General features: G+C 42.2%; 1 protein-coding gene and 1 long non-coding RNA gene across 3 annotated transcripts in view; one reads left to right on the top strand and one right to left on the bottom strand.

The window, feature by feature from the left end:
- The window catches only part of LOC138764887 (uncharacterized), a 117,773-nt gene that overhangs the window by 58,291 nt on the left and 36,538 nt on the right, over positions 1 to 22,944 (bottom strand). The gene's annotated exons all lie outside the window — the stretch shown is intronic.
- Positions 1 to 22,944, top strand: part of LOC138764879 (potassium voltage-gated channel subfamily A member 2-like) — a 47,416-nt gene that overhangs the window by 4,992 nt on the left and 19,480 nt on the right. Inside the window, exons 2-4 of one of the 2 annotated variants that reach the window (XM_069941298.1) lie at positions 7,058 to 7,197; positions 14,277 to 14,348; positions 19,775 to 19,854. The gene's annotated coding sequence lies outside the window, so the exon portion shown is untranslated. The remainder of the gene's footprint in view (positions 1 to 7,057; positions 7,198 to 14,276; positions 14,349 to 19,774; positions 19,855 to 22,944) is intronic. The other variant, XM_069941301.1, reaches the window with a different exon arrangement.

The following is a 22,944-nucleotide window of genomic DNA, read 5'->3' as shown; positions in this document are numbered from 1 at the left end:
CCTCGACGTTAGGGGTGTGAGCGCTCCAATGGATGTTGAGGATGGAGCGGAGACAACGCTGGTGGAAGCGTTCTAGGAGCCGTAGGTGGTGCCGGTAGAGGACCCATGATTCGGAGCCGAACAGGAGTGTGGGTATGACAACGGCTCTGTATACGCTTATCTTTGTGAGGTTTTTCAGTTGGTTGTTTTCCAGACTCTTTTGTGTAGTCTTCCAAAGGCGCTATTTGCCTTGGCGAGTCTGTTGTCTATCTCATTGTCGATCCTTGCATCTGATGAAATGGTGCAGCCGAGATAGGTAAACTGGTTGACCGTTTTGAGTTTTGTGTGCCCGATGGAGATGTGGGGGGGCTGGTAGTCATGGTGGGGAGCTGGCTGATGGAGGACCTCAGTTTTCTTCAGGCTGACTTCCAGGCCAAACATTTTGGCAGTTTCCGCAAAGCAGGACGTCAAGCGCTGAAGAGCTGGCTCTGAATGGGCAACTAAAGCGGCATCATCTGCAAAGAGTAGTTCACGGACAAGTTTCTCTTGTGTCAATGCTTCAGAAACTCAGCAGATCAAATAGCACATGTTATATAGCAAAGATAAAGATACGGAATGTAACGTGGATTGTGGAGGGTCTTGTGACATCTCCGTCTTGAACCTAGTCAGAAGTCGCATCACCTGCTAAATAAGATTGGATTCTGCCCACTCATTAATGCACACCTGTTAGATTAATAAGTTTACAGACATTATCCGCTGTTCGTCTTTTCTTAATAAATCCAGTTTGATCTTGTTTTACTATTTTTGGTACACAATCGGCAAATCTGTTTGCTAATAATTTCATTATTATCTTATAATCTGAGTTAAGTATGATATGATGCTGGTGTTAATGGGATCCTTCCCCATCTTTGGTATTACTGTAATTATTGCTGTCTTACATGAATCTGGCAAGTTTTGTGTCTCTTCTACCTGGTTCATTACTTCCAGGAGAGGAGGAATTAATAACTCTTTAAATGTTTTATAAAATTCTATTGGAAATCCATCCTCTCCTGGTGTTTTATTGTTCGGCAGCATTTTTAATATATCCTGTACTTCCTCTGTTTCAAATGGTTTTATTAGTTTGTTTTGTTCCTCTTCTTGCAATTTCGGCAGTTCAATTTTAGCTAAAAATTCCTCTATTTTATCATCTTTCCCCTGGTATAATTATTCATAAAATTCCTTAAAGTTTTCATTAATCTCTGTTGGGTTGTATGAGGACAACTTCTCCACCAGCTTCTGGGGAATGATCATATTGATTGCTGAGCTGAAGTTAATGAACAGCAGCCTGACATTGAGGTGCCATTCTCCAAGTGGGCCAGGACAGAGTGAAGGCTATAGCATCACCTGGGGAAAGGTTTCTGCTATAGGTGAATTGAAATGGGTTCAACATCTCTGAAAAGTGTGCTTTGGTGCATTCCATCAACAGATATTCAAAGCATTTCATAATAGTGGGGTCAGTGCCACAGGGTGGTAGTCATTGAAGCTTGTTATTGTCACCCCCTTAGGTACTGGGATGATGGTGGCTATCTTAAACCCTGTGGGATGATGGACTGCTGCTTTATACTGTGTAATTGTAGATTGTGTCTGAGCTGTGCTCACATTAGACAAGGTACAGTTTATTTTTTGCACTACAAATTAGTGGTAATTCTGCCACATCCACAGGAAAATTGAATCTTAGGGTTCTTAGGTTCTTATCCCCCTGAAAATCTAGTTTAAACCAACTGTAGCATCACCAGCAAACCTTCCCACAAGAATATTAGTACCCCCCCCCCCCCCAGTTCAGATGCAAACCTATCGGTATAAGTCCCACCTTTGCTGGAGAGATCCCAATGCTCCAGAAACTTGAAGCCCTCCCTTCTGCACCATTTTTTTATCCATGTGTTACACTGTATTATCCTCCTACTTCTAACATTACTAGCACATGGCAAGGGTAGTAATCCTGAGATCACAGCCCTGGAGGTCCTGTCCTTCAACCTAGTGTCTAAGACCCTGAACTCTCCTTGCAGGACCTCCTCACCCTTCCGACACATGTCATTGGTCCCTATATGGACCATAACATCTTTCTGCTCACCCTCCCTCCTGAGAATGCCGTGAACTTGATCTGAGATATCTCGGACCCTGGCACCAGGGAGGCAACATACCATCCGTGATACTCGATTTCTTCCACAGAACCTCTTATATATCCCCCTTACTATGGAATCCCCTATCACTTCAGCTTGAATCTTCTCCTTCCTTCCCTTCTTAGCTACTGGACCAGGGTCCGTGCCAGAGTCATAATTTCCATGGCTTGTTTCTCTCGGTCGTCCCCCTCAACACTATCCAAAATGCTGTACATGTTATTGAGGGAGATAGCCACAGGGTGCCATGCACTGCCTGCCTGTTCCTTTTCACTGTCCTGACTGTCACCCATCTACCCTCCTCCTGCTTCCTAGGTGTGATAGTGTCCCTGTAACCCCTGCATATCACCCCCTCAGCCTCCTCAATTATCCACAGTTCATCTAACTCCAGCTCCAATTCCTTAACTCTGCTTGACAGGAGCTGCAGCTGGATGCACTTCTCATAGATGAAGTTGTCAGGGGTACTGCTGGCTTCCCTGATGACCCATATTCTGCAACAGGAGCATTTCCCTGCCTTGGCTGTCATTCCACTATTTATGGAAAGTTACAAAAGTATGACGTGTGGACAAGGTAGATTGTAGGAGATATTTCCCCATGGTAGAAGTGCTTAGACTCAATGAGCACAGGTTTGAGATAAGAGTTGAGAGATTTTGACACCACCACACTCAGATAGTGTTTGCCAGAATTTGCTCACCCTCAGGTAAATACTCTCTTCCTCAAATCCCCTCAAAATCTCTCAACTCTTAGCTTAAACCCGTGCTCATTGGGTGTTCTCGGTAGATCCTCAAGCAGTAATTATGAAGGAAGGGATGGACTGTCTGGATGCATGCAATAGGGTACAACTGTACTTATGGATCATTTTAATCCACACATAGATTGAGAAATTATATCCTTAAATTATATTCTCAACTAGTGGTCTGTGTGTTTGCTATAAGTGGTCCATACCAACAAGACAATATTACTAATATGATAAATAAGTAATATGTCAAACAAGGTAGTAAATATGGCACAAGAAAACAAAAATTATTTTAGAATATTCCCAGCAAATCAAAGCAAAAGCCCCATTGACAGAGTGGGAATAGGCTCAAACTTGCCTGCCTCCCTACACCCCACCTGAATGGTGGCCCCTGGGTATATTAGAGGTGGTCTGTGGAACAAAAAGGGAGACCCCAGGTGGCCTGTCAGTGAAAACAGGCTGAGAACCACTGCTCTAAAGAAAGAATTCCTCAGGTGTATTTGTATTGTTGTCTTTCTGGCCAATACACTAGGGGGCCAATTAGAGAGCATATCATTCTTGAGCAGGTATTGTTCAATGAGGAAGGATAATTAACAATCTTGTTATCTGGGGCCTCTTAGGGAAGAGTCACCTTAGCAAGATTGAATTCTTCAATAAAATGGAATATAAGACACGCTGGTTCCAAATCTAGGGGGCACATTTTAAAATAAAGGAAATAATAAAATGATGATATGAGGTGCCAAATGGCTGTGATGAACTTGGGGATGATCTGGCAGTGGAAATGCAATGGCAAAAGCAGTTAAAGAGCAGATGGTTAATTTACAGCAAATGTTCAGTTCTTCAATACAAACAAGTAAAACAGGAAGGTGGCTTAATCAAGATTGGCAAAAGAAATTAGGAATAGTATTAGATCCAAGGATGAAATATATTGAATGGCCAAAAAAAAAGATAAAGTAATAGAACAAGTGGAAAATAGAGCATGTAATTAAATTTGCAGAACGTATGAACTGACTTTAAAAGTTTCTATGGATAGGTGGAACTAATTGGCATAATTTAGAATGGCGGACCAATCAACCACATATTTTGGTTCTGTCTTTGCCCAGCAGGTTAATAATAAACTCCCAGAAACATTGGGTATCATGCAATCTAGTGAAAGACAGGAATTTAATGAAATCATTATTTATAAGGAACTGCTGTCAGAGAAATTGACAGGGTTGAAGGCCAATATATATCTAGAGCCTGATACTTAAAGAAAATGTTCTTGAAATATTAGATGCATTTCTGGTAATTTTCCTGAGTTCTATAGAATAAGGAGTGGAGGGAAGGTAATGTAACCCAGTTTTTTAAAAAGGAGGTAGGAAGAAAATGACTATAATCAGTGAATAAATTGCCAGAATCCATGAGAAAAGATGTCTTGAAGGAAATTTTTACGGTCTGTGTGGGTTTCCTCCGAGGGCTCTGGTTTCCTCCCACACTTCAAAAACACTCTGGGGTGTAGGTTAATGGGGTGTATTTTGGGAACCAAGGACTCGTACATCTGAATTAGCCTGTTACAGTGCTGTATATCTAAGTTAATTTAAAATAATAGGACCCTGCAGAGCAGTGCTGTCTCTTCAGCCCCCATTCTCCCAGGACTACACCAGCAACACCACTGCTATAACAGAAGGTCCAACAGCACCACCATTATATTTTTCTACCATGATCTTACCAATGAAAAAACATGAACAGTGTAATTCATACAAGACTGGATGTGTGATATAATTTCATACCCAACTCCAATTTAATATTCCTATCTATCCACAGTAATTTTTCACCACATTGCTTCTATTAGCCGTCAAAAAATTCAGGTGTTCTGCTTCCTCAAGTCCTTGAGGAAGAAAATTCCAAAGAGTCACAATTGAATGAGAGTAAAATTTGCATCTCACCTCTTAAACTGATGTCTACGTTATAAACAGTGAGCCCTGTTCTAACTCTGAGTGACTATTTTGGGAGCGTGAGAATACAACTGCAGTGTTTTAGTAAGGAATAAGTGCTAAGGCAGAGGGAGTCTGAAGTGCATTTATATTAATGCAAAAAATATTTCGGGTAAGGCAGATGAACTTATACCCTGGGTCAGTACTTGCAATTATGATGTTGCAGCCATTACAGAGAATTTGCTGCATGTGGGATGGGACTGGCAGATTAATGTTCCTGAGTTTAGATGTGTTATATAGGATAAAAAACAGAGGTAAAAGAGATGGAGGGGTTGCATCAAGGAGAGTGTCAGATCTGCACTGAGAGGACTTAATGGAAGACTTGTCCACTGAGGCAATAAGGGTAGAGATTAAAAAAAGGAAAGGTATAATGACTCCAATAGGGATATACTATAGGCTACCCAATAGTCACCATGAGAAAAGGGAACAGATATGTAGTCAGATTACGGAAAGGTGTCAAAGGAGTAGTGTTTTTTGGAGGGAGATTTTAATTTCCTAAATATTTACTAGAATGTCCTGTGTCTCAGAAGTATAGATGGGGCAGAGGAAGGTGCATCGAGGAAGGTTTTGTAGTTCAACCAGGGAAGAGGCCATACTATACCTTGTGGTGGTAGAGGAGGTCAGTCAGGTAATCAGTTTCAATGGGAGGGTATTTTATAGTGTCAGATCAGCCCATATTAGTGTAACAAAGTGAGCTTCAAGGGACTGATAACCATTGGAGATAAACTGTTCTGGAACCTAGAGCTGCTGGTCTTCAGGTTTCTGTACATTCTACCCGAAGGTAACAGTGAGAAGAGGTTGTAGCTCAGGTGATGGAGTTCCTTTATGAAATCGGCTGCCTTTGTGAGCCGCTCTTCGCAGAGATGTCTTCAATGAATGGAAAGTTGAAGCCCATGCTGGACTTGCCTATGTTGGACATCTCAGGATTACTTTCTCTGTAACAGTGAAGGCAGAGGAGAGACATCATTGTGTCTTATAAATAATAGGGAGCTTACTATAAAGCAAATTAGGAAAGATTTCTCTTCACACAAGGGCCAAAAAATAGGAGGCAGAGTTTTAAAGTAAATGGGGTAATAATTAGTGGGGAGTTGAGGAAAATATTTTCACCAAAGAGTAGCATGAATAGAGTCCCTCATCATATTTAAATAGTAATTGAAGGGATCTGAGGCAACATTTTGCAGAGAGGGTGAGCCTCCGAAATTCTCTACCCAGGAGGGTTGTGGAGGCTGGATAATTGGAGGTTTTTAAAAAGAAGGAAGGTAATTATTTGAAAGATTAGGGAATTGAGGGATATGGACAACTAGGATATACAAAGAGTCTGGGTCTGAGACAGATCAGCCATGATCATATTGAAAGGAGGGACAGGCTTGAGGAGCTGAGTGGCCTGAATTGGACCAAATATTGGAACTGGGTTAAACAGAAGATATACTTACTCACCTGCCTCCTTTTGTATTGTTATTTTTTTAATATAATGTACTAATTTAACTGCTTGCTCACAAAGTATATCTTTGAATTTACAGACCAAGTAATTTAACTGTCACATCTGCAATAAGAAAACAAGTCCAACCTCAAGGACACCTCAATGACAAACACGTTGCTTGATGCAGATGAATGTCTCAGTCATTGCCATATATAAAGGGCAGCACAGCGGCACAGCTGGTAGATTCACTACCTCTTAGGGCCAGAGGCCCAGGTTCAATCTTGACCTTGGTTGATGTCAGTGTAGAGTTTGCGCATTCTCCCTGTGATCACACGGGGTGTTCCAGTTTCCTCCTACATCCCAAAAGACATAAAGGTTGGTAGGTTCATTGCAGCTGCAAATGAACCCAAGTGTGTACGAGAAATGGGGGAAATGTGACAAAATATTTTAAAAAACAGGATAATATAAAATGGGCAGTTGATGTGGATTCAACAAGCTGAAGGGTCTGTTCTGTGATGTACCTATAATTTTATGACTAAAAGCTAGGTTGAATGATTTGACCTTAACCTTATTGACATTTTCGTTCAACTGGAAGTCTACATCAGCATGGAGATGTTCTTACCATCCTCACTGATTGTGGTCTTGAGGTGAGGAAATCCAGGATCCAATTACATAGTGGGGTATTGAGGCCCAGGTCTTTGAGTTTGCTGATAAGTTCTGAGGGGATGATGGTGTTGAATGCTGAACTGCAGTCAATAAACAGCATCCTGATGCATGCGTCTTTGCTGTCTAGGTGTTCCAGGGCTTTGTGAGATGGCATCTGCCATAGACCTGTTGCTGCAGTAGGCAAATTGGAATGGATCCATGTCGACACTCAGACAAGAGCTGATGTACTTCAACACCAGCCTCTCAAAAAACTTCATCACTGTACATGTGAGTACATATTGGTAGTAGTGGCCAGTGGTCATTTAGGCAAGTTACCAACTCTTCTTGGGTACAGGTACGATTGAGGTTTATTTGATACAGGTGGGTACCATGCCCTGCCAGAGTGAGATGTTGAAGATATTTATGAATACATTGGCAAGTTGGTCAGCACAGGTTTTCAATATCAGCTGGGTACTCTGTCTGGACTGAATACTTTCCTGAAGGCAGCCCGCACGTCATACTCAGATACTGAAAGTAGAGGATCATCAGGGGACATGCACAGTGGTTCTTCCTTCTTCTGGTAGTCAAATCACACATACAAGGCATTGATTTCATCTGGGTGTGAAGCTTTGCTGTCTTCTAGAGCATCGGATTTGGTTTTATAGTAGGTTATGCCATTTAGGCCCTGCTGCAGCTATCGGATATCTTTGTTGTTTCCATTTTTGTCTGGAATCTCCACTTCCCCTAGAAGATAGCTTTATGTAGGGAAACTGTTCCTTTAAATAGAGCATTGGCAGGTCCACATCTGAAGCATTGTACGCTGTATTCATCTCCTTATGGAGCAAGAAATGTAAATGGATTTGAAGCAATTCAGGAATGTTTACCGCACTATTATCTGGAGTGTCTTACAAGTTGTATTATGAGAAAAGGTTGGACAAACTTACGTTGTATCTATCTACTGGAACATAAAAGCAGCAACTTTCATGTAAGTTATAAGATCCTCGAAGCTCATGACAGGATGGATGGGGAAGGAGAATTTCCTTTTGCAAGAAAATCTGGAATATTTAAGGATAAAAAGTTGTCCATTTATAATAGTCATAATGTGATTTATTTTTTTCTCAGTCTGTTATCTTTGAAATGCTCTTAACCTACAGATGCTGGAAGCAGTCTTTGAATATTTTTAAGGCTGAGGTAAACAGATACCCCATCGGCACAGTTGGTGTAGCAATTAGTCTTTACAGCACCAGCAATCAGGACCAGGGTTCGTATCCCGCGCTGTCTGTAAGGAGCTTCTAAGTTCTCCCCAGGGGCTCCAGTTTCCTCCCACTGTTCAAAATGTACCGATGGGTGTAAACTGGGTGATACGGACTCGTGGGGCAAAATGGCCTGTTACCATGCTGTATGTCTAAATTAAATAAATTAAAAAGAACAGGAGGCAAAAAGTTACCTGAGAGAGGCAGAAATGTGAAGTTGAAGTTACAATTAAATCGACGGTGATTTTATTGAATGGTGGTCGAGGGATGAATGGCTGGGTGGGCTCCCCTGCCCCTAATTCAGGTGATGGGGAACGATGATTATAATGATATCGTTTGTGATTAGACTATGTCTTTTTTAGAGAAAGTCATTGGATGCCAGATTTATGATATTAATGTGTGAGCCATGCATTACCCTGAATATCTTGCCATATCTTGCAGGCTAGTCAGTTTAATATTTCAGGGGATGCAACAGGAAATGCACATCAGCAAGTTTTCCCATATCTGAACTTATGATGGAATGAAGGACATCAAAGGTTCTTGCAGTGATGCCCTGATGACAACCTGCAACCAGTGGAAAGCTTTTTCTTAGATTCCCATGACCAACTTTATCGGGATGCTTCAATTTATCTAAATATGCCTTAGTACTTTACCTTTGGCAACCTGCTTTGAAATTAAAATGAAGTTTCAATATGGGCAGTTCATCAGGATGCAAGCTGATCATCAAATAGGTTGCTACTCGGTCTTTTTCTTCTGAGAGTAAAGAGATCAATAGAAAGATACAGCCCAGAAACAGGCCCTTCAGTCCATCAAGTCTGTGCTGATCATTACAATTTTTATACTAATTCTATACTAACCCATTTTATTCCTGCCATTCTCATCAAATCCTCAAGAGATTATTTCATTCTTCATTCTAGGGTCAATTTATAGTGTACAATTAACCTATTAACTTACATATTTTAGGGATGTGAAAGGAAACCCACATGGTCACAGTGAGGACAAACAGTACTGCAGGTCTGGATTGTCGGAGGTTAGCGGCAGCAGCAACTTGGGTATTATCTTGGCATCAAGGATAACTGCTTTGCACTCCAGTTATTGTGAGGTCTAAGGTGCCTGATGAGGCCAAAGTGGGAGCCACAGACTCTTCTGCACATGGTATTGGCAATGGTTGACAGAGGACAGGCATATTCAGAGTTTATGAGTTTATTCACTCCTGATGCTTTTGCAAGGCTTCTATGCACTTCTGATATATTGCCTTGACATCTCAATACCATTCTAAATGCACCTTCTCCACTTTGAGAAGTCATGGATTTAAGATTCCCAGGAGACAGCAAGGAAACTACAATTCTTCAGCGAAGCTTCCCTCTGTCTGCTTTATAATGTTCTTCCATAACACTGGACAACAATTTTTTTCTTAAGGTTTGCTTCCTGAAAAAAAAATCAGGGATTATGATAGACAACTTCAAGATGAACATAAAGATAATTTCAGATTTGCTGTATCATGTAGCAAGCTGGAGAAATATTAAATTAACTTTTTATTGAATTTAGAATGTTTAATCACATAATGATGCTGACACATTGCATTGGTTCAAGTGGCTTAAAAATATTTTGCCGCTGATTTTCATTTGTATTCAGCATCTGATGCCTCTCGTGTCGGTGTCCAACAATAGTCGGCTAGCAATGATGGATTCCAGATTCCCCTGATACTGCTTTTCCATGCTCACAATGTCCTGGTGAAACCTTTCACCATGTTCTTCACCGACCTGATCGAGATCAGCAGGGAAGATGTCCAAGTGCAAACGCAGACAATGAATTTTCAATGACACGCTGCACTTCATGGCTTTTTTTAAATGCTTGAAGCAAACTTAAAATATGACAGGAAATCACAAAAATAGGTTATATTTTTTTTAAAAGTACATGATATGAAAATTTTAAGGTTATTTTCATGATCAGCAGCCCAAAATCCATAAAATACACTCAGAAGTGTTCAGGAATCAAAATCTTCATTGTCCAGTGTAACTTGAGCTCAGTGTAATGCCAAATTACAGAGTATGGGTTCAGGTATGTGAGCATGTGATTAGCCTAATGATTTTGAATCAGAGTGCTGCCTGGGACAGGATACTGCCATTAGTTCACTGATTTTCCCAGCAAATTTATGTATTTTACCAGTGCCTTGAGATCCCTGCTGGAGGCAAGCCATGTCTGAGAACCACACAGGAGGGTAGGTCTGAAGTCTTGATCTATAAACAGCCAAAAGCTGTGATGGTGCAGTGAAGGCTGAAGTGAATATCAGTGTTGAAGTCTCCCTTCAGCAACTGATGGGATGTGGTCCAGATTTCCCTGGGTTTCACTGTGAACTTTCATTATCGGAGGAGAGTGTGGTGCAGCAAGGTCAATGTAGGGGAGAGCATTGGTTTTCTGGAGGCTGAATGGCAAGCCCATGAACACAAGAAAATAGAGTGCCACACGATTCGATATGATAATTGCCAAACTACCTCATGCTGATCTCCTGTTCTTTTCCAGCTCCTCACAGTCCTCCATACCTTTAAGTTTTTACAATTTATCCACCTCCACTTCTGATACCATTGCCTGCACAACTCTCTAGGACAGATAATTCCAGAAATTCTCCACAAGCTCATTTTAAATGACTATCCCTTTGTCTTGAGATCATCTTCCTTCAGTCAAGACTCTTCCACTTGTAAATCAACTCAACATCCACCCCGTCAAGCCTACCAAGAGTCCTCGGTGTTTCAATAAGATCACCAAATTCAGAAGAATACAGACCCAACCTGTTTAGCCTTTCTAGATTGGATTTAGCCTGGTGAGTTGAACAAGTCTCATATTTTCTCACATTGCCTTACTTCATTGAAAGAAACCACAAGTCAATATCAGCTCCCAGATCAATCCCATTCTCCTGTTCTCTCTCAGATGCCTACTAACTGGGTGGCACCATTAGTTAGTAGTTAGTACAATGCTTTTACAGCACCAGCTGCCCACGTTCGAATCTGTTACTGTCTGTAAAGAGCTTGTATGTTCTCCTCACGACACTGTGTATTTTCTCCAGATGCTCCAGTTTCTCCCACATTTGAAAAGTGTACAATTTAGTAGGTTAATTGGATGGCATAGGCTCGTGGGTTTGGAAAGGCCTGTAATGGTGTTGCAGATCTAAAAAAACTCCCCTCTGATTTAAATGCTCCCACCTATACTCAGGTCTGTTTACAATGTTTAATTAACTGCTAACCAACCTTACTTTTGGATATGGGAAGAAACCAGAGTACCAGTAGGAAACCCACACAAGTTACAGGAACATGCAAACTCCACACAGATAACATTCAAGGTCAAGACTGAACTACCCAGTGTATCACTGCATGTGATCTTAGAGATGAGACTTGGATAAACGGTTCTTAGTTTAATGTGCCTATGTTTTAGATATTCACCTCTTATTTTGAAGCTATTTCTTCTCATTCAAATCTACCATGCTAATGAAAGCATCTCAACATTTACCTTTTAAGATCTGATATTCTTCACTAAAATCGCCTCTCAAGGAATATAGACCTGACCTCTTTAGCATCTTTTGACAGGATAATCTTCTCATCCCAGGAATTCACTTGGTGAATCTTTTTAGTGTTTCTCCAGTGCTAGCATATCCTTCATAATAAAGGGAAAATGAACATCCAAAGGTTAATACCAACATCAGTAGTATTGACATAGGCTGAAAAAGGCATTTGGTCCTGCAGGAAGTGTCCAGGGAGCTAGGAAAGTATTTTAAAGGTAGCATATCATCTCCGCCCCTCCCCCAATTGCCTCTCAGGTCTTTTCTCTTCATACCCCTCCCACCTGCATCCACCTTTCGGCCCATGCTCCTCCCTCCTTCTCTGCTCCTAGCCCCCCACCGCACACCCCAACCCCAAAATTCTTATTCGGGCATTTGCCTGATTTTTGACATACTTGAAAAGGGCTCAGGCTTGAAACATTGACAGCCTTATTGCTTTTCCTGGATGCTTCATGACCTGCTAAGTACCTCCAGCAATTTTGTGTTTTGTTCTAGTTCCCCAGCATCTGCAAAATTCTTGTGATTGCCTTCTGGAAACACTGATTCCCTCTCACAACCTTAAGTCCTGTAGCTAGTTTATTTCACTGTAAATTGCCTCAGATTTGGTAAATGGTAAAAGAATCAAAGAGGAGTGAAAGCTCTTTGAGAGAGGATAGGTACCATTCACAGGGAAAATAAGGAGAATGAGACCTAAAGGACATCTCTGCTGGCAGCCATCATGAAAAAGTAAAATAGCTTCCTCCTGCGTTGCAGAAAACAGGTAACTAGAAAGATGAGTGGAACATTGACCTTTTTTTGCAGTGGAATCAGAGTAGGGGTTGGCACTCTGGTGTGAGCTCAGAATGGCAGAGATCCATTCAATCCTGAGCTTTACTGCTGTCCATATGGTATTTCCATATTCTTCATGTGGCCAGAAATTTCTCATAGGGCTTCCAGTTTCTTCTTTCATTTCAAAGACATGTGGGTTGGTAGGTTAGTTTTCAATTGTGAATAGTCCCTAGTGTGGAGTTGAATGAAAGAGAGGAGAAAATAAATTGCAGAGAATGTGGAGAGACTAAACATGGGATTTATGTAGGATTATTGTAAAATGGGTAGTAACAGATACATTGAGCCTAACGGCCTAAGTGAATGCTATAGCTCCATGGAAGTAGGGAGGCTTTAATGCAGTGAGGTGGTTCACTCCTTTTGATGTTTTTGCAGGGCTTCTATGCACTTCTGTTACATTGCCTTGGCATCTCAATACCATTCTGAATGCTTCTTCTCCACTGAATATTCTTTGTCATACATCATGGAAACAGCCCTATGGGCCCACACCTCACCAGGGGTAATTTACAGTGGTCCATTAATCTGTCAACCCTCTTGCCTCTGTGCTGTGGGAGGAAGCCAAAGTAGCCAGGGAGCACATGCAAACTCCACATAGACAGCACCTGAGCTCTGGATCAAAAAAAGGAGTCGATGAGGCAGCTGCTGTACTTGCTGGGCTATTTTGCTGGTAATTCCACACCTGACATGTGTGCTTGCATTGGAATCAGTGCGGAGGTTTACTAACTTAAATGACGGGATTCATGGATGAAGGATGTGCAGATTGGGCCTATTTTCTTTTGAAATATAGATGAATAAGATATGATCTTATTAAAACAGATGATTTTGAACGGGAGGACCGCTGTGGATACTAAGGGGATAGCTCCTCTTCTAGATTGGGGGCATAACTTCAGAATAAGGGATCGGCAGTTCAAGAGTGAAAAAGAGGAATCTCTTCTCTCAAAAGGTGGTGAATCTTTGGAATTCTTCACTGAGTGCTGTAGGACAGGAGTTACTGAATATAGGTGGAAAGTGACAAACCTTGAGACTGCAAAAGAGGTAAGGAGCAGGGAGAAGGGAAAAGAAATGGAAGTCAAAACTGAATAAGACAATGACCTTGAAGAAGGCGAGCAGATTCGATGGGCCGATTGATCTACTCTTGCGTGTTTATTCAGGAGACTGTGCGGAAATGGCACCGTCTCGCCGTGAACTGGGCAAGTTTGGCAGCATTAACTGCAGCATCGACAAGTACAGAAGGTTCGAGGAGAGGAGCGTGCAGGTGTGGTCCCAGTGCGTGGAATGAACCACGCTGCGAGCGAACAAGTTCGCCAAGATGTACAGACTGAAAATGTGAACGTGAAAGGAAACGGAGAAGCACGAAAGAGGGTGGGGAATGAGCGATAGGAGAAAGATGGAGAATGCAGGAGAGTGAACTCCCCTCGGAGTAAACGACCTCCTCACTCCCTGAGCTCTTGTTTTGACTGAGTGCTGAACCCGTGAACCTTGTCTCAGTGCCCTGCCGGAAGCGGCTTTTGTCCTTGGTGCTGAAGCTGATGATGTTCAGGTAAAGGACGTGTCCCTCGCCAACCTGCGATGCTCTGTGCAGCTCCCCCTGCCCGCCCGCAAAGCGGGCTAGCAACAGCTGAATGATTGGATGAGCTTGAACGTGGGATCTGCCCGGTATTCCCAATACTGCCTTCGGTCGGGACTGGCGAGCTCGGAAAATCGGGAATCAACATATTTGTAACATCGTTTTCTAGATCCCGACTCCCGAATCCGGCTCCAGGATTTTGGGGTACCGTTAATCGCAAGGAGTGCACCAGTTTCCCAAGGTCAGTCTGTTCCAGCCGAGGTAAACAAGTGTTCCGCTTTTCTTTCAGTCATTTATTCAACAGCTGCTGCTCGTGGAGAGGGAGAGGGGGAGGGGGCTGAAGGCAGCTGCAGGGGGCTCGGAAAGCGAGAACAGTGAGCAGGTGGGGGGGGGGCAAGGAGGAGGTGTGGACTGGAGCAAGGGAGAGGAAGGAGCAGGGAGAACGGGGGCGCAAAGAGAAAGGGAAAGATTGGGCGAGAAAGAAGGGTATCGCGCTCTCCTTCTCCACACCTCCATCGTTTCCCTGCCTCCTTCAGAACCACTGCTGTCTTCATCTCCACTCTCCTGACCCTCATCTAACCCGTCTCTGGCCGCCCTCCACCCGCTTGCCTTCCTATCCGTCCGCGTCTCCCCTCAATCTCTTCTCTCGAACCGGCTCTCTGTCACCCTTGACTGTTTCCCCTCCCGTCTCCCTCACGCTCCCTTACGTTGTGCTCTTCCAGACTGTCTCCAAATCCCTTTCCCACCCAACCTTTTTCGCTCAGCGTTTTCCTTTTGTACCTACCACCTTTTCCTTCCTTTGCTGTTTCTCTTCCTTTTCGTCTCCCCTACATCTACGTCTGCACCTCCTTGACAGGCTTCCATCTTGTTTTCACCCTTCTTTTCTATCACCACCTTAACCTTTCTCCTTCCTCTGAAGTTGTTCTCTCCCCTTTCCTTGTACTCTGTCCCAGTTTTGATATCCTAGCTATTAACGTCTCTCTGCTACCTCTCCCGGCTCAGCTGAATCCTTCCAGCTCTTTACCCCTCTCTTTCATTCCATTTACACTCAAACCATGTTTTCTTGTTCCTTGGTGTATCTTCCTTCCTTTCTTTCATTCTCCCTTTCACTCTCCCCATTATCTCTCACAACGTAGTCATGTACAGCCTTTCAGATCTTTCCTTGCTATCCCCTCCACACTTTCCTCTCCCGTCCCACCCTGTTTCCCACCTCTCATCTTTCCGTCACCTGCCACCTAACCCTATCTCTACCAAGTGCAGCAAAAATCCCTGTTCTGTCCTGTTCCTATTGATTTTCCTTGCTGTCTATTCCTCTCTCTTTTACCCTTCCAGCTCTTTTTGCCCTTTTCCTTGTTCCTCATTGCTCTTGGGTTCCATCTGAATGAATAAGCTCTTCCTTTATCCCTATCTGCTGAGATGTCCCTTCTCTGTATACTTCATGATTAATTCATTTTACAGACCTAGATTGCAGATGAGAGGAAGCTGGATGTCTGCTTTGAACAGCTGTAGTGCTTGTAATAAGGGTTCCTGGACTCAGTTTCACCTCAACCCACTGATCTCTCCTCCGCTTCTTCAGACATTGTGCACATCTACACACAATAACAGTATCCTCTCCTTATTCCCATATATTGTCCTCTCTCTGTTCATCTCCTTATTCCCATATATTGTCCTCTCTCTGTTCCTCCTTCATTCACTATCTATCTTTCACTGATGCCACAATCTAACTTTTTCCTTTATACCTTTCCTCTGTTATAATTATTCTGTAGTTTTCCAATTGTCATCCATATCCTCTGTACCCTCCCTCCTCTCTAACTCCCAGCTGCACAATTTTGTGCAATATCCCTCTCCCCTCCACCATCACTACCCTCCATCCCTCCCCTTCTTTCCCTCTCATCTACTGTTTATTCTCTCCCTAGCCTCCCTCCTTTTTATTCTCTTCTTTCTGCCCTCTCTCCTTTCTGCCCTCCCACCATTCCACCCTCCCTTCTTTTTGCCCTCCCTCATTTTCACCCTCCCTCCATTTCATATGCTGCCTTCCCTTCCCTTCACCCACCCTGTCCCTTTTCCATCTTTCCCCCGCAGCTTCGCCCCTGTTTGTCTTCCATTCCCTTCACCTCACTGATCTCCCTCCCATTCACCTTCTCTCCCTTTCCATGATCCTGCCTTCCCTTCCTGTCCTTTCTCCCCTCTCCCCTTCTAATCCCTTCTAATACCTGCCCTCCATCCATCCTCAAGACTCCCAACATTCTCCTCCTCCTTCAACCACTATGTTCATCCATCCTGAAAATGTATTGAGGCATCTTTTACTGTCCCACTGATTCAGAAAATCAGAATTTACTGTCGTGAACAAGTCATTTGGTGTTTTACTGCAGCATCATATTATAACCATCTTATGATATTACTATAAAAAATAATAACAATAATCATTCACAAAAAGTAAGGGAGTGTCTGGTTCATTGATTATTCAGGAATTTGATGGCAGCGGGGAAGAAGCTGTCCTTGTGCTGCTGGGTGCTCGTCTTTCGGCTCTTTAGGCTCCTGTACCTTTTCCCCAATGGTAGCAGAGTGAAGAGGGCATGGCCTGGGTGGTGGGGGTCTTTGAGGATAGATGCTACTTTTTTAAGACATCCCTTCATGTAGTTGTCCTCAATGGAGTGGTCTCCCTCTTTATTCCTGCACCCTTCAGTCTTACGGTTCAGTCTTCCTCCTTCTCTTTCAGATCACCCTTCACCCTCTGGTTTCTCTTTCCTATTCTTCACATTCTCAATGATTAAACCTGTTTCTCTCCTATTTCACCTTTCGCCCTTTCCAAGCTTTTCTTGACCATTTCCTTTTGACCTTATCTACATTAAGATTGCAGACTCCCTGACTTCCATTCCGGCTCTTTCAATGTTACTGACTGCTTTCCAAAGCTGCTCACCTTAAATTCTTATTTCCCTCAACATCACTCTCTTCAACAAAATTTCTCTCAACTCTATCACTGCATAATACCTTCCACCCCCAACCTTCCTTTCCTCTCCAGATTCCTTCAGAAAGAAGAACACCATGATTTGGAATATATAACCACTGACTGCTGAGTTTGTTGCAGTGTTATCAGACCACTGTAGGTTTGAGTCCTATTGTGGTCTATAGCCTGCGGGACAAATTGTTTTCACAGAAGTTATCAATGGCTGAGTCTGAACTTTTTTCATGAGAACCAGTGCAGGAAATCTTCCAACAAGATAATAATAGTAACAAGCTTGAAACCTGGACTTGTCTTCTACAAATTTATTTCAAATCCTACTTTGTGACTGCAGCATTTACCCATAAAACCATTACACTGCCAGAACATTCCATCTGGTCTCTAAATGTCTTTCAGGGAGTGAAGTCTGCCACCTTTCTCTGACCTGATCTTTGCGCAAAACCAGACCCAATAATTTGGTTGATATTGCTGGCCTTGGGGATAATTAAGGATGGATAATAAATGTTGGGTTTGACATTGACCGCAGTGACAGTTATCATTGAGTCGCAAGCTTCTGCAGGCATTCTCATTGGTACTGTTGAATTATTCTTTTCAAAGCAAGCATAAAAGGTGTTCAGATCATCTGGTAGTAAAGCATCACATCCATTTATGATGTTAGGTTTAGCCTTGTTGGAATATAATGGCCTGTAAGCCCTACCATAGCTAGTGAGTATCTGACTCTATTTCTAGCTTCCCTCTTTTCTGCTAAGATAGCCTTCCGTGGGTCGTACGTGGACCTGTATGTAGACTTATGGATTACCGGTCTTAACTGCTATCGACCTCACCTTCAGTAGGTTGTGAAACCCTTGATTCATCCACGGCTTTTGGTTGGGGAACTCACTGTATGTGTGTGTGGTCACACACTCATCCACATAATTCCTGATGAAGCCTATTCATTCAAGTTTGAAGATGAGTCCTTGAATAGGGTCCAGATTCAAAGTAGTCCTACAGGCATTCCTCTGTCTCCCTTGAACATACTTCCACTATCTTCACCACTAGTGTTGCAGTCCTCAATCTACCGAGAGGTGAAGTACAGCAAGTGATCAGACTTGCCAAAATGCAGGCATGAGATGGCTCAGTAGGTATTCTTGATGATGGTGTCACATTGTGGTCAAGTATGTTGGCTCTTCTGTTTGTGCAGGTGAAACGTCGGTGATAGTTTGTCAGAGACTTATTCACGTTGGCCTAGTTAAAGTGCACAGGCTCCACCTCCTCGCATAACAAACCTCCCATTCCAGGAATCTTCACTGTGCTACCTCCCTTGCAAAGATTCTTCAAATTCTTTATCCTAGGATCTTTCACCCTAATGCTTGGTATGCTTTATTATCACCCTGATCTCCAAATTGTAGACAACATTGCATCAGGAAGAGCTGTTATTAGGTCTATCACCGGATAATACCTCCCACCCCCAACATGAGAGTTAGTCGCATGACCTCGACCAGGAATGACTGGAATTGTTTCAGGGTCATGAGCAGGAAGTTGTAACTGTATTCAGGTAATGGGTGGGGAACCATGATTCAGTGAAGCAAATGCCTCAGTTTTTTTGACATTGCCCAACAGTCAAAATAGTTCTTGTTAACTCTGTCAGTGACAATAAAGATAGGATGTGCCTCTGGTAATGTGAGCCATTCAAGTGAGAAATTATTAAAAAAACAGTCTTAAAGGCAATATAATCAGGAGCTAGATTCTAGATAAAGGGGCCTTGACTGAAAGTTCAGAATTATTGTTGTCTGCCGAATGGCAGAAAGATCAGGGTAGGGGCCATTGTCCATTTAAGAATCATACCTGAAGCAACTTCTCAAAGAAGGAAGATGTTGTTGATGAAATTAATCATCACTTTCTAAACGCTAGCATATGCTTTTAGTCATTTGAGGAAAAAGGTGATTAAAGACCTCAGACCTAGCGCAAAACATGGTCTGCTGGGCAGCAGTGATCCTGTCCTTCTATATGTTTCTGAAACATGGACTGCCTGCAACAGGCACCTCAATGCACTGCAAAATGACCATGAATGTTCTCTCTGAAAAATCCTCTGAATTCACTGGAAGGCTAAGTGATCCAACATTATTGTCCTCCAGCTAACTACTGCTAACTGCACCAGCACTTGATCTCTAATTACAGTACATTCAGTCAGCTCCACTGGTAGCTCACATCAATAGCTTGGCCACCATCAGACTCCTGGCACAGCGATAAGCTCTGATTTGGGATTGTCTTACCAGGTGCACAAAGGTAAAATTCAAAGATCTATTCAAGACTTCCTTGAAAAAAATGCAGCACCTCCACCAACTCTTGGAACTCACTGGCTCACAAGGACTCAGAGTACAGAAGGAGAAGTCAGGGTGATATTTAGAGTTTTGAGACCAAGCATTTGGAGCACCCTTCACAAACTCCCCATCCTGTCAGCTATTTTCTGCCCCATCTGTGGATGTTTACAGTTCCCACATTGGACTCATTGGTCACCTCAGAACCTAAAAAACAGGATGGAAGGAGATCATACTCGATCTTAAGGGACTGCATGAGAATTAGGAATCAAGTTCTAATCAAATGCTGCCAGAAATTAGATTACAATGACAAAGGTCTTCAATTATTGAAACAATTATTCTATTTCTCTTCCAATAGATGTGGGCTGACCTGTTGAGTATTTCCAACATTTTCTGTTTTTATCATAGAATGTTTACTTCTGCCATGTGCAAAATGACACAGGGGTTGAATGAAACTAACAGTTGATCCTGTATGGAGGAAGGAGAAGGTGAGTTATTCCATTGAGAGAAGTTTCAACCAAAATTAGCTTGTGACCAACATCCTGCTGAACCTGGGAACTGTGGCTCAAGAATAGAATGGTTGTGGGAAGGTTGAGAGGAACAGATGGCTAGTTTGCATAAAATGAGAAGCCAAGTCATAGACCAAATGAACATTTTAGGTAATGCTGAGTGTAATGGGAAGGAACAGAGTTTAACAATAAACATTTATATCACTTAACAAAGTCAATAAAATAATGCTGAACTTCAAGACTTTCATTCATTCCAAGTTTTACAAACTAAGCACAGGTAGGAATAAATGGCATTGCACGGTCACTGAGATTGGAAACAAATATTTCTGAATAATTGATGTACAAAAAGAATCAAAGAATTTGAAAAAGATGAGGGGAAGTCTTGATCACGTTAACAATGATAATGACAACTTGTTAATTGTTTTGTGTGTGTGTGTGTGTGTGTCTGTGTGTGCCTGTATGTGCGTGTGTTTCTGTGTGTGTATGTGTCTGTGTGTGTGTGTGTCTGTGTGTGTGTGTGTGTGTATGTGTGCATGTCTGTTTGTGTCTGTGTGTGTGTGTGTCTCTGTGTGTGTATGTGTCTGTGTGTGTGTATGTGTCTGTGTGTGTGTGTGTGTGTGTGTGTGTGTATGTGTGCGTGTCTGTGTGTGTGTGTGTGTGTGTGTGTGTGTGTGTGTGTGTGTGTGTGTGTGTGTGTGTGTGTGTGTGTGTGTGTGCGCATACATATAGGGCAATGTACATATGTCTTACTTGCTGCAGCCAAACAGAAATGTAAGGTGCACCAATTACAATAGTATTCATTAAATTACCCCAGTTTGGAAAGAGTTAATAAGTAGAAAGGATAAATAAATATTCACAGTTACAGTTAATGCAAGAAAAAAGTGATGTTTCAATAGTGCAAAAAAATCTTTTGTTGGTCCTGGAGTAGTTCATGGTTAGAGTAGTAAGGGTAGGGTATGAGGCAAATAGTCAGTGTACTATCCACACCTGTAGAATATTTGACAATGATCCAAATCTCTTCAGACTTCTTAAAAGGTAGAGATGTTGGCATGCCTCGATGTACTGGCTCTAGGAAAGGTTGTCCAATATGTGGACTCCCAGGAACTAATCCTCTCCATCGCCATGCTATCAATGAAGTTGTGTGGTAACTAGACCCCCTTCCTAAAATCCACAATAAGATCCTTGGTTTTGGTGATGTTGTGAGCAAGATTGTTCTTCTGGCACTACCTAACCCTATTCTCAATCTCCATCTTGTATTCTGACTCATCATTTCCCGTTATTCAGCCAACAACAATGTCGACAATTAATGTATCAATTGCATTAGAGCCAAACTTGGCCACATAATAATGACTGTAAAGGGAATAGAATAGAGAATAAAGCACGCAACCTTGAGATGTCTCTGTGTTGATGCTAGTGTGGAGAAGGTGATTTTACTAATCAGCACTGATTGGGGTCTGCCAATAAGGAAGTCGAGGATCCTGTCATAAAGGGATGACAGAGACCTCGATCCTTTAGTTTGATTATATCAACATTTTGCTTTCCTGGCATAATGATGTAATGGTGTAAAATCCAAGGTGCAGTCAATGAACAACAGTCTGACGTAGGTGTCTTGTGGTCTAGGTGATCTAATGCAGAGCGAAGGGCCAGTGAGATGTGTTGGCCATTGACATGCTGTGATGAAAGGCAAATTGAAGTGAGTCCTGAGACTGTAACCTATCTCTCAAAGAACTTCACCAGTAGATGCAAGTGTCACCAGCAGATAGTCACTGAGGCAATGTACCTTCCCTTTTTATCGTGGATGATAAAATAAATAATAATAATATTAAGAAATTAAACCAATACAAAAGAACAAAAAGTAGAATCCATTTTGGAGATAACAGATAACAATTTTCAGAGAAGTATTGGTGTTTTACAGAACTCCCGGCGGCAGCAATACCTTTCTAGAGAGTATTAATTATGAAGTAGCGTCAGTAATATAATAAAATTCAGGAAACTAACCAGATTAAATATCAAAAATAGCTTTGGTCATGTGTATTTTGGACTGATTCCAGAACCAACTGGAGAACAGACTATTTTAGGAAGCAGCTAAGAAGATGGATGAAGGCAGAGCGGTCGAGACAGTTTATATAGACTTCAGTGAAGCTTTGGACAAAGTCAAGCAAGATAGGCTGCTCCAGGTGTGCTGGCAAACTACATCCAAAATTAGGTTGTTGATAGGAGGCAGGGCACAGTGGTAGATCATTGTTTTTCTGACTGGAAATCTGTAGCAAGTGATGTATCACTGGGATAGATGCTGAGATCGTTATTGTTTTTGGAAATAGCTATAAATGATTTGGATGAGAATGTAGAAAATGTGATTAGTAAATTTGCAGATTACACAAAAATTAGTGGTGTTGTAAATAACAAAGAAAGTTGTCTAAGGGTATATTGAGACATAGATCGCAAATTTGTGCAGAGCAGTGGCAAGTAGGATAAAGAGAATCCACAGGCAATCTATACATATGTGAAGAACAGAAGGCTGAAGAAGAGTGAAGGTAGGGCCCCTTAAGGACAAAGGAGACAACATGTTTCTGGAGGTGTAGGAAGTTTGGGAGGTCCTAAATTAATACAGGTTGAGTACTCCTTATCTGAAATCCTCCAAAATCCAAAACCTTTTTCATCTGAGGTCCCGTAAGGTAGTTGAGGGATTGAGTCAAGAGGTCATGTTGCAACTCTACAAATCTCTCATGAGACCACAATTAGAATATTGTGTTCAATTCTGACCACCTCATTATTAGAAGGAAATGGAAGCTATGGAGAAGATGAAGAGATTTACCAGGATGCTGCTTGGATCGGAAAATAAGTCTTATGAGGCAAGATTAGCAGAGCTGCCAGAGAGGGATGAGAGGAGACTTAATGGAGGTCTACAAGATTCTGAGAGGCACAGATAAGGTAAACAGCCTAAGCCTTTTTCCCAGGGCAGGAGTAACAAACATCAGAGGACATCAGTACAAAGTGAAGCTTGAAAGAACTTTAGGGGAAAGAAAATTTAGGGGAGACAGTAGGGGTGGGTTTTCTTTTACACAGAAA

The sequence above is a fragment of the Narcine bancroftii genome, chromosome 5 (assembly GCF_036971445.1).
Source record: "Narcine bancroftii isolate sNarBan1 chromosome 5, sNarBan1.hap1, whole genome shotgun sequence".
Taxonomy (NCBI): domain Eukaryota; kingdom Metazoa; phylum Chordata; class Chondrichthyes; order Torpediniformes; family Narcinidae; genus Narcine; species Narcine bancroftii.
The sequence above is the reverse complement of the archived record's forward strand: the minus strand, read 5'-3'. Positions and strand labels throughout refer to the sequence as shown.